The sequence below is a fragment of the Syngnathus typhle genome, linkage group LG4, assembly GCF_033458585.1.
Source record: "Syngnathus typhle isolate RoL2023-S1 ecotype Sweden linkage group LG4, RoL_Styp_1.0, whole genome shotgun sequence".
In the NCBI taxonomy this organism is placed as follows: Eukaryota; Metazoa; Chordata; class Actinopteri; order Syngnathiformes; family Syngnathidae; genus Syngnathus; species Syngnathus typhle.
The window spans coordinates 2482649-2494836 of NC_083741.1; the positions used below are offsets into that span (position 1 = coordinate 2482649).

Consider the following 12188-nt stretch of genomic DNA (forward strand, 5'->3'; position numbering starts at 1 on the left):
TATCAAAGACAAAATGAACATAATTCATTTAGGTTACTTAACACAGTGTTTTTCAAATATGCTCCATGCTTGTTAATATTCTGTTTTATTTGAAATAGAACAGTTTAAATACAATACAGTAGCCGTGTTAGGGTGGCACTCACTCTAACTTATTTTGCAAGAACCACACGGGAGACAAGTAAGTCCTTTTAGACACCTGCAGGTGGAGAGTCCATTTGTCGCTGTGCGTACAGCGATGATCGAATGAGGTCTGACCCAGGCCTCTTGCAGGAGCGTTTTTATTGAGAGAAACAGAGTGGGGGTGAGAGTGGGGGTGAGAGTGGACAGGATGGGGTTGAAGCCCCTGGCCTGTTGATCAAAGCATAGGAGGGGGTCTTTTACGACGTGTAAACAAAGCAACACTGATTGCTTCCTCTGCAGTTAGTCAATCAGTTCAAAAGATCTTAGCACTTTGTTCTACTACTTTTGTTAAGACAGGACAAGCTAGGTTAATTATTACAGGTTACATTCCAACATAATCATACGATCAAGATAATCTGTAAACCCTAACAAGCCGCTTTTCCCAGTGTCGTCAGACTCCATCCTTTTGTCTTCTCTTAAAAGTGTGTTACCGTCCGCTGACTGTGTTTGAGCATGTAATATGACAAACGATTTAAATACTTACACCACAACTACCGAGCTAACAACAAGTTTTGCTGACTACTAATGTGGGTCATCACGTTGTAAACTCACTCTAGAGTCAGTAACCATTACCTCCATGGCGGCAAATAAGCTACACATCTAAAAAGTATCATTCCTTTAAAGCAGGGGTCTCAAACTCAATTTACCCGGGGGCCGCTGGACGTAGATTCTGGGTGAGGCTGGGCCGCAGCAGGTTTTTCACAAAAACATTCCAGTGTTATCAAATGTCTTTGTTTATTCATCCTTTTTTGTCTTAGAAAATTTAAATAAATTAACAACTCATAAGGAAAAAATAAATCAGTAAGAAATAAAATGATAACAATAATAATTCAGCAGATATAGAAGACTAAATAAACCAAATATAGTTGCTGACTAGAGAAATGTAATTATTATTCAGATTCAAATGTCTGTATTAACAGCTCTTTAACCTGTAACTTTCTGAACATGAATGGAACATTGAACATAAACTGTTATGAACATGGCTTCTTCTGCCTACTTTTTACTGCTAGAGACCTGGCAGCGCTTCCTCTTGCATAGCCGAGCCACATTTGGCTTAAGGGAGGAGGCAGTCGAGACCCTCAGTAGGGCTTGAAGATGCTCATCTGTTAGTCTGGACCTGTACTTGGACTTATTGAAGTTCAAGGTAGAGAAGAGCTTTTCACACAAGTATGTCCTGCCAAAAAGACACATGATCCGCTTGAACATTTGGGAAAGCTCAGGGAAGCTGGGGGGCAATTCTCTCAAAAATTGCCCAAGCTTGTCTGCTTTCCCACTCACCTCCCTGAACTTGGCTTTGAGTTCAGAGTTGCACTGCAGGTCAATGAGTTCCATTTGAAGCACAGGGGGGGCATCTTGCACATCAAAGCAGAAGGGGCCTGCAAAAATTTGAAATGAGGCTCTGTGCGTCTTGAAGTCTGCAAATCTCTGTTTAAATTCCTCTTCTAGCTTTAAAATGGCATCCACATACTTCTCACTACTGAATGGTGTGCCTGCATCAATGAGTGCTTTGCATGTTGGGAAATGGCAAAGGTTTGTCTGAGAAAGCTGGGCTTTCCATAACATGAGTTTTGTAGAGAATGCTCTCACGTTGTCATAGGCAGCACTGACAAGTTGCCCCTGGCCTTGTAACTTCTTGTTCAGTACATTAAGCTCATGTGTAATATCAACAAGAAAAGCCAAGTCCATGAGCCATTTGGGGTCACTTAGCACGGGAACAGCAACCCCATCTTTTCCATGAAGGCTTTCACTTCCGCTCTCAACTCAAAAAATCTCTTCAATATGCTTCCCCTGCTGAGCCAACGTACCTCGGTGAAGTAGAGCACATCCCCTTATTCTGACTCCATTTCCTCTAAAAAAGCACGGAACCTTCTGTGCTCTAAGCCCCTGGATCTGATGTGGTTGATACATTTCACAACGACAGACATAACATTGTCAAACTTCAGGCATTTGCTGCAAAGGGCCTGCTGATGGATAATGCAGTGCAGAGCAATGGCCTCCACACTCTCCTCTTCCAATTTTTTTTTAACGAGTGCCACCAGTCCATTTTTCCTCCCTGTCATTGATGGCGCTCCATCAGTTGTTATTCCAACAAACCTCTTCCATGATAAACCGGCATTCTCAATGGCATCACATAGCTGGTGAAATATCTCCCGAGCGGTGGTCTGGCCATGCATTGGAATATCTGAGAGCATCTCCTCTATGACTTCAAAATTGTCATCAACACCACGGACATAGATGACAAGCTGGGCAGTGTCAGTGATGTCTGTGGTGTCATCAAGAGCGACTGAGTATACACTGAAACATTTTGCTTTTTCACACAGTTGGTCATAAACGTCACTTGACAGGTCAGTAATGCGCTCTGCCACAGTGTTGGCAGAAAGGCTGATGTTGCTAAACTGACCTTGTTTTTCTGGACAGACAATAGTTGCAGCCTGTAATATGCAGTTTTTGACAAATTCACCTTCTGTGAATGGCTTTCCTGCTTTAACAATCATCTCACTAACCACATAGCTAGCTTCGACTGCTGCATCATTCTCTTTGGTTGCTTTCTTAAAGAAACCCTGTTGCCTCAGTAGACCTGTTTTAAGATTAACAACCCGGTTGGCTCTCTCATCTCCCTGGTATTTCTCATACTCCTCAGCATGTCTAGTTGTGTAATGACGTCTCAAGTTGTATTCCTTGTGCACTGCAACTTTCTCTGTGCAAATAAGACACGTCGGGATGCCCCTGTGCTCAATTATGAAATATTGCACTTCCCACTTCTCCTGAAATTGTCTGTGCTCATCACCAACCTTTCTCTTCACTGCAGGCTTTGAACAAGACATGTTTGGGGCTTTTGTAATATTATTTAGTTCTACTTGATGTCACTGTCACGTTTCAGTTTCAGTGTTTTTCGGCGCTTCCGCATCCGGTCACATTGTCGCGCGTTCGCAATCATAGACATAATAAAAGGGTAGACCCCGCTGGGGGTGCTGCGCGGCAAGAAATGCGGCCGCCATCTTGGTCAGATGACCAATCGCTAATTCTGTTGTCACCAGCCTGAGCTACGGGAGCCCACAGGTGTTAAAAATATAAAAAACTCAGATGCATGTGAGAAAAAATGCGCGGGCCGCATTAACACAAAGATTTTATTTCAGGCAGGGGGCCGCAAAACATTGTCCTGAGGGCCGCAATTGACCCGCGGGCCGCGAGTTTGAGACCCCTGCTTTAAAGGGATATCAAGGAATGACTGAGAAGTTATGCTAATTGCTAAAATAAACTAATTCTTACACAGCTAGCGTGTTTAACACCGGAATTAAGTGCTTTTAGAAGCGTATGTTTGAGCCCGAGTAGGGTGGACGGTTATTAGCCACCTTTTACATTTGTACTTGTATTTTAATGCATCATGGGTGAAAAATGCTACATGTTGAATTGCTGAGATCAGATGTGATGGTAAACACTTTTAATGCCACTCTTCATTAAGATAAGCGTTTTTTAACAGAATGAATCATGAATAATGCAGATGAAGTATCTTTTTTTTCATGACTTTGATACCAATGTTCCAACTAAAATAATGATGACAGCTTTCGCCTTGTGGCGCTGGTTAGCGAATACATTGCAATATGGTTTATCGTTCATTTATGCTAACACAGTGTTCATAATGTGACAACTGTCAGTGGATTCAAAATGATTTGGTTCTCTAAGTGAATTTGCCATTTACATATGTAGTTCTTGTCTAAATTGAGAATTATTAGTGGGTGATTGACTGTCATGAATCTTGAATAGAAGCAAATCCCGTTGAAATCAGATGGTTTTGGAAGGTGGTCTGTCTCATTCTTATGATGTGATGCTCAACATGCCTTACTTATATTTTAATTTAATCCCAAAACCATATACTCCATTTGAATGCCAGCAGTTAAAATGTCAGTTTTCCATAGTACCGTATTGGCCCGAATATAAGACAACCCCGATTATTGGCTCGGATGGTTATACTCTTTTCGCCCCCGGGTGTCGGTCAGAACACAGGAGGGAAGACGTGGTTCAGTTTTGATTGCTTTACTGAATTATTGGCAAAAAAGTAACAGGCACTGTGGGCATACAGGCAAATTGGCAAAAGGGTATTGTGTGAAGCGTGTGAAGGGTGTGTGTAGTTTGTGGGGTGTGTGGGTGTGGTTCTGCCACAGACAGAAATACAATGCGTAAGTCAACACTCAACCTCTGACGTCACACAACACTCGTAGACGGCACACATTACATAACTAACTGCGCATAACGGTTCCGCTATACTAAATAACCATAAATGAAATACTCTCGGCAACACACCAAACATAAGTCATCGAGACAACAAGCACATTTGCTGGCGACCATTAGTTGCCGTGCCGCTGCGTAACGGCTACTCATACGATGCGAGGCGAACTTAAAGGAGCGTGCCGGAGCTGTCAATCAAACGGCGCGCACACGAAGCAAACCGCGATCGGACAAACGGCACAACAGTGGACAGTAGTAACATTGAAATGTAGTATATACTCACTTTGTGTCAAAGATGCACACGATGACAGCAACATACTAGTTGATACCTGCAACCTTTAACTTACCGTTGCGCACGAGCTCCAACAATCATGATAAGCTGAGGTGACTCACGCGAGACTTAAGGCGCCGTGAGGTAACTTCACTTTAAAGATATCTGGCGCCATCTAGTGTTGTGAATAATGTGTAGACCCCGAATGTAAGACGACCCCCACTTTTTCAGTCTTATTTCAATGCAAAAAACATTGTCTTATATTTGGGCCAAAACGGTATGTCTCCTTAAAGCAGTCTGTCTCAAATAGCAAAACACGCCCACCAGGGGAACATGATAATTAGATACAATGTTATGGAGGTGTACTTATTACAATTTAATAGACAAATTCATAGTAACTGAGGTTAGTTGGGGGGGGGTATATTTTCCTCTTTTTTCAAGTCAAGTCAAGTTTATTTGTATAGCCCTAAATCACAAGCAGTCTCAAAGGGCTTCACATAGACAAACAATTGACAATTGACTTTTTGCGGAGCGTAACAGAAAAAAACCTAGCACTACCTTAGTACAAACCAATATAGTTGTTGCCCCCACTGTGGCATTTTCAAAGTGTATTATACAGGTCTCTAATTGCACATTCTTACATAGCTCAAAATTTGTGTGGTTTGAGGGCATGTTGTCTGATGTGAATAAACTCAATGAAGTCACCGTTAGGCTGTTCTGATGAACAGGTTGTATTCAGTTGTGAGCCCTAAAGTAGTGGTGCACATCCTGGTAAATTCTACTTATTGCTTGTAATCTGTTGTTTTTGTTTGCTGCTCCAAAACTATTGTGTCGTTGTGTAAACCCGCTGATATACAAAGGTTGGAGCTCTGATTACCAGACCGCGTGTATGGGGAGAGATTTATGTAAAAATTCCATCCAACCATTTTCTAAACCATTTATCATCACGAATGATAAGTCAGCTGGAGCATATCCCAGCTGACTTCGGGCAGTAGGCGAGGTACACCTTGAACTTGTTGCCAGTAAAATCACCATTTTGTAAAAATCTACTCACACAAATACAGCCGCAATATATTCGTGATTTTCACATGTGTTATTCCAATCCACAATTATATTCATGATTTTCACGTGGTTTTCAGATCCACAAATACATTTGTGATATTCACGGTTTTCGGATCCACAAATTTATTTGTTATTTTCATGTGGGGTTTTTTTGCATCCAAAAATACTTTCATGATTTTCATGTGTTTTTCCAATCCACAAAAATATTCGTTATTTATTTTTTACATATCTCAATGAACGCAAACAAGCCATCTTACGCTTGTTTAAAAATTGAACAACGGGAAGCAAGCCTTTATATTATCTTCTATCATTCGTTCATAAAATAAAAGTCAGGAGACATAATGCAACTCCAATTGTTTCCCCCTCGAGCTGGCTTTATCTTGAAGCCGGAAGGCGTTCTTCATGTGTTGCTACTTCTTCTATGCCGCTGTAGCAGCATTTGCCAAATGCTTATTATATTGTATACGTCTGCGCATAAGCCGTCCCATAAATTATTTTCTATTGGAATTCTTTTTTCAATTACGTGTATCAACTGGGAAAATAGTATTGTCAATTCCTAACAAATTTCTTCTAACAAATTCTTCTAACCGGCCGGGTCATACCAAAGACTATAAAAATGGGACCCATTGCCTCCCTGCTTGGCACTCCGCATTAAGGGTTGGAATTGGGGGGTTAGATCACCAAATGATTCCCGAGCGCAGCACCGCTGCTGCTCACTGCTCCCCTCTCCCCCAGGGGATGGATTAAAATCACACGGGGATGGGTTAAATGCAGAGGACAAATTTCACCACACCCATATGTGTGTGTGACGATCATTGGGACTTTAACTTTAACTTTAAGTAAAAGAAGTACTCTACAAGTATTTTGTTTTAAAGTGGGAAAATGTGTTATTTTGTTGGATGTATTTTTTATTGTAAACTCGCGACTCATTCTAGCTACATTTCATATCCATAAATGCAAATATAGTAGCTAAAACCCAAACTTTAAACAGTTCATCATCATCATCAGTTAGAAAAGTAAGAAGGAGCTACAGAAATTGTTGCAGAATAAGAATGTTTTTCGGGTTAAGGCAAAACAAGCTCTTCGGAAGCACAAAAAAACCCAACGTTTTTTGTGACGTGTGAAATAATTACCTCATAGAAGATCATATAAGGCTTGTTTTCCATTATTTCGCTCCCGTCCATATATTTGTTCATTATGAAATTAAGAATATATTTGTGGATTTGAAAAACACGTGAAAATGGTGGATGCATTTGCGTGAATAATTTCAACACAAATTTCTCCTCTTAATTGCGGGGGTGAATTGGCTATCCAAGGTGAGTTAGTTTAGTGTTAAAAGAGCACCAGACAATGCCCTCATGTTAAATGGTCTACAGAAAGTGTAGGTGCGCCTGCCTCCATGGCTGTCAAACAGATGGCAACATAGAAACATAAAATGGCCTAGATTCACACATGGTCTCTCGCTCTCTTCTTTTACACTGTCTTGCTTCCTCGACTTGCTTACTATTGTGCTCATTCTTCTTCGTCACTGTACTGGAATGAACCTCAGCAGCAGTGATAACATCCTTTTTTTGTTCCTTTGGATGCTGATAGGGATTTTTTTTCCTCTTTCTATCTTTTTTTTATCCCTGTCTCTTAGCCTCCCAGATTAAAATGTGCGTTGGTTGTGCCTGTGGATGAAATGGTTGCCAAGCAACCAGCTGATGAGAGCACCCTTGAGGCCTGCGGTGATGTCAGCCTGCGTTGAAAGGGCATGTTTGCACGTGTGTGTGCGTGTGTCTATGTGCGTGCGTGGGTGCGAGCGAGCGAGCATGAGGATGGAAAGCCTAACCCAGCGGAGTGCAACATAATTTTATTCAGGTCACGTGCCACGCTGCTTTAGTAGACCACCATTATGTAATCGAGCACAGCTGTGTGTTTCCGTGTGTGTGAGTGTGCGTGCGTGCGTGCGTGTGAGAGAGGGAGCACTCTACCTTCTATAAATAAATGCAGCATGTGCAATTTCACCACTAAGTGTGACCCTTTTAGGTCAGGGGTGTCAAATGTGGCTAGTAGTGTAATTACATTTGACCCACGAAGACAAATTGGACATCAACTGTGTCAATAATAAAAATAGAGATGTTTCTAGACATTTTTATACCATTCATCTTTTAAAAAATGTGAACAGTTCTTACTAGTCTCTGATTTCAAAACTAGTTATTCATCAGTTTGTTGTGTAGCCTATACTGCCTATGACATGAGACATTCATATGTACATATATTTATCTGGGTTGACAGTCATAATGGCCCTCCGAGGGAAACTATTACTACGATACGGCCCGCGACAAATATGAGTTTGAAAAATGAGTTTTAGCAGAGTATGCTAGAAAGAAGCAAAGAGTCGTACGTTTTTTAGGCTTGGTGCAAGCATGGTCTCCCATTTCCATATCACTCTGGCTCTGCATCACTCAAGGCTCAGGACAGGACGTTTTCGAACTAGTCTTTTATTTTTTTATTTTATGTTAACAGCTATTTCTCAGATTTGTCGTGTCATTCCATGTTTCCATGAAATTGCTATGCTTTAAATTCAATGGCTTTAAATCAAAAGCTGTGAAGAGTGCCAAAATTACTACGCAGGGTTGTTATGTTTGAACTAGTGTGCGCATTGCTGTAAGAATATGTCATCACGTGGAATAAGAAGGAACAAGAAGGCATGCTCAATTACTGATGTACTTAATCATTTTCAATATGACTTAACTGCTGCTTTAGCAATGTCTAGGGGCAACATGGCTCAGTGGTAGACCTGTTGTCTCGTAACCTTGATTAACAGCTATTGTGACCATGTCGAAGTATTCTTGAGCAAGATACTGAACAGATGCACACCATTTTGAATAAGGATGGACTTCTGCCGCCGAAGAGTGACGTTGCTCATGTCACAGCTAGTAAACGAAATTGATTGAATAGTTTAATTTGAACCGAGGCTAAACCATGTTGAATTGTGTGGTCTCCAGACCCACTTTCTTAGTTGGTGCGGCTTGCCGGCCTAGGAGTTTTCTTTCTTTTGGTATTTTGATAGACTTTGCGCTGGTAGAATTCAGAGTAACAGAGGTGTGCGCCGTTGTAGGATGGAAATTGACTTTTCCCCACGGGTCCCTCATTTGCATCAAAATCAAGGTGATTGAAACGCAAACCCGAGTCCCCCGGGGCAGAGATTGCGCAAACAAAAGAATCACCCTACTTGGGGATCATACCCGTGGCCACAGTGGACTAACTGTTGAGCTAAAATTCCAGGACACTGGCGCGTCTCATTGCCTTTCATGTTTCTCTGTGCGAGAATGTCCCCGTTGGACCACAAAGTTCAGCAGGCACACAGTGCAGAAAATCTGGCCCATGCTCAAATGACACGAAATGTCACCGTTCTGACACGTCAAGCATAAACCAAGCTTTGGCATGATATTCATTTATGGGGGAAAAAAGCAACCTAAACATGCAGCTGTGTCACTTTGAAGCAGTACAGGGTAGGGGTGTAACGATTCATCGATACACATCGATTAGTCGATATAATGCTCTACGATTTATTAGCATCGATGCTAGACGTAAACATCGATTTATATCGCCGTGTTTGACCTCGGACATTAGACGCAACTTTATTTTGAATTCCAGTTCATTGTTGCTTGCTTCCTCTTTGCGGGCGCAATGCGCGGCGTGTTGTGTTGTGAGCAGAGCAGGCACGTGAAAGGGGAGTCGACAACTAGTACGCGGCTCCTGGGCTGGTGCTATGGCTAGTGTCCAAAAAGACGAGGAAATTTGCTTCCCTTTAGGCTTCAAGTCATTCGTTTGGAAGCACTTTGGATTCCAAAGAAAAGATGGCTCAACGGACAAGACACGTGCAGTTTGTAAATCCTGCCATGCGGTGATCAAATATTCAGGGACCACAAATCTCACCGCACATTTAAAGAAAAAACACGACATCAAAGTTTAGTGTTAAAATAAGCACTTTGTATACTACAATACTCTTGTAATTTCCTAAATAAAAAGTTTGCAGTATCTTGTTGATTTTGCGTATGAATTGTTATAAATCAGGATATTGTTCTACATTTTTTATTAAAAAAAAAAAATCGATCCTAGAGCACTATATCGTGATGTATCGTGAATGAATCACAGCAGGCTTTAAGATATCGGCAAATATCGTATCGTGTTTCTTTGTATCGTGTCAAACGTGCACTTTTTATCGAAGTGCCTCCGGCTCCCCAGTAACGGGTTCAATAAGCCGGGGCGGAGGGACTCGTCCGTAGCTGACCACCCGAGTTAAATTAATTCTACCAGAATCAATGTAATTTCTATACGACGCCAACCCCTTTCAAGTCATCCGACGCGCAAGCTGAGTAACTCAAGTCGAGACAAGTCGCCGGTATGACCGCGCCGTAATGATGGCTCCCTTCGGTTGTTTGATGCTGGTATTACGTTACGGATATTTTTTAGATGCCTTTGTTAAGACCTCAAGGATTCGTTAATTCACTAGAGCGCCCTCGCCCTAGCTGAGCTCAAGATAACTACTTCGAACCAGATCTGACAATTCCTGATGTTAAGGATTAAAGCCGTCTTCACTTTAAAAAGAATTGAACGGATTCAAAGAATGACTATGATAGGGAAATAGACATTTTAAAGTTGTAATTACCGCATATAAAACCATGCCCGACATAGTTAATGCGAAATAATCGATACCGAATTAAGGCTAAAGAAGAGATTTAATGAATAAGCAAGAAAAAGAATTGCAAGTCGAAAAAACAAAATAACAAGACTCACCCAGACAGAACAAGAGAGGAGACTAAAGGTCTAAAATCCTATTTGGTTGAACAAGTCGAGTGATCGGCTCTCCTTTGTTCCAAAATCCGAATTCTGTTTAAAAAAGAGGAAAGGTCTGGCCATGAGGAGAAAGTAAAAGTGGCAACTTCCCCTTTCTGCCAGGATCGGCTCTCTCCTCTGCTTTCCTCAAAGCTTAAAATTTGACAAAGTCCAATTCGAAGATTCTGGAAATTCATCTTAGTAGATTTTGGTTCAATCTCAAAAAGAATGCAAAATCCATCTTCGTTCTTTTACTCCGGGCAGCGTCACGGCCATCGCCCTGACTAGGAAGAAGCGCCCGCTCTGTGTCCGGGCAACCTATTTATAGGCTTCTGGTATTACCTCATTGGAATGACATCATCAGGTACGTCAGGTGGCCTCCCTGGAAGTTTCTAGAAGTTTCGAGAATGTTCCTTAGCTGATGCCTGTCCAGGCCGGCTAGAAACCACTGGTTGTCTTGGCAACCTTGCTTCAAGCAGCAATCACCGGAAACAGGTGTTTCCTGTTTTGCTCGCTCTTTACTTCTAGTATCAGCCCTTAAGTCTCCTCTCAACTTAATGCCTTCAGGTATGGATGGAACACCAATGTTAAATACAGGTTGGACAAAACATTGCAACATGAATCACATATATCTTGTCTAATAAAGATCAATCTCAACACATAATAGTACTTAACACAATAATGGGTTCTTCCAACCTAAACACATATATTGATATTGCTCAAGCTGTTGCATCTTAAAATTATGGCATAGCAGATTCATATTCCAAAATTGTGCGTATCTACGTGTTTGAACAGGTCGTGTCCTCCCAATTGCTAACTATTTAATTTGTTAGATTTGTTCATTTCCATCAGGTCACCCCTATGTCAAGCTTTAACACCATCTCCTGGTGAAATTTTGAACTACTACATTTTTTGGGATAGCCAATGTGCCTGGGCCAAATTCACTACCTAATTTTACACCATCTCGTACCACCATGTCACTTGACAATCGATATGATATCGTATCGTGACAAAACCTGCGATTTACACCCCTACTACAGAGTCAATCCAATACATGACTAAAACACAACATTTTAATAAAATATGTGACACTCGTGAAGAATGTTAGAGTGGTGCTCACTTCAACTTATTTTGCAAGAACCACATGGGAGACAATTAAGTCTTTTCGGGCACCTGCAGGCGGAGAGTCGATTCGTCACTGTGCGTACAGCAATGATCGAATGACGTCTGACTCTGGCTTCCCACAAGAGCCTTTTTATTAAGAGAAACAGGGTGGGGGTGAGAGTGGACTGGATGCAGAAGAGAAAGCCCTTGACCTCTAGTCAAAACATAGCAAGGGAATGTTTTACGACATTGTGTAGGATGGGAAGAGCTAGGTTATTTATTACTGGTTACACACCAACATAAGCATAAAACTGATCTATCTAGGTTACCGTAATTTTCGGACTATAAGTCGCGGTTTTTTTTCATAGTTTGGGTGGGGGGGCGACTTATACTCAGGAGCGACTTATATACATATATATGGTTTTTTTTTTTCACTTTTTGGGGCTTTTTATGGCTGGTGCGACTTATACTCCGGTGCGACTTATAGTCCGAAAATTACGGTATTTATTACTGGTTACAA

The 12188-nt window shown here is 41.5% G+C and overlaps 1 protein-coding gene and 1 long non-coding RNA gene across 3 annotated transcripts in view; one reads left to right on the forward strand and one right to left on the reverse strand.

The window, feature by feature from the left end:
• The window catches only part of LOC133153245 (SH3 and multiple ankyrin repeat domains protein 2-like), a 202593-nt gene that overhangs the window by 180514 nt on the left and 9891 nt on the right, over nucleotides 1-12188 (forward strand). The window lies entirely within an intron of this gene.
• Nucleotides 355-11546, reverse strand: LOC133153248 (uncharacterized). Its single transcript, XR_009714279.1, has 3 exons — nucleotides 10526-11546; nucleotides 1459-1556; nucleotides 355-1354 (listed from the first exon to the last, which is right to left on the reverse strand). It is a non-coding gene; the product is annotated as an uncharacterized LOC133153248 (long non-coding RNA).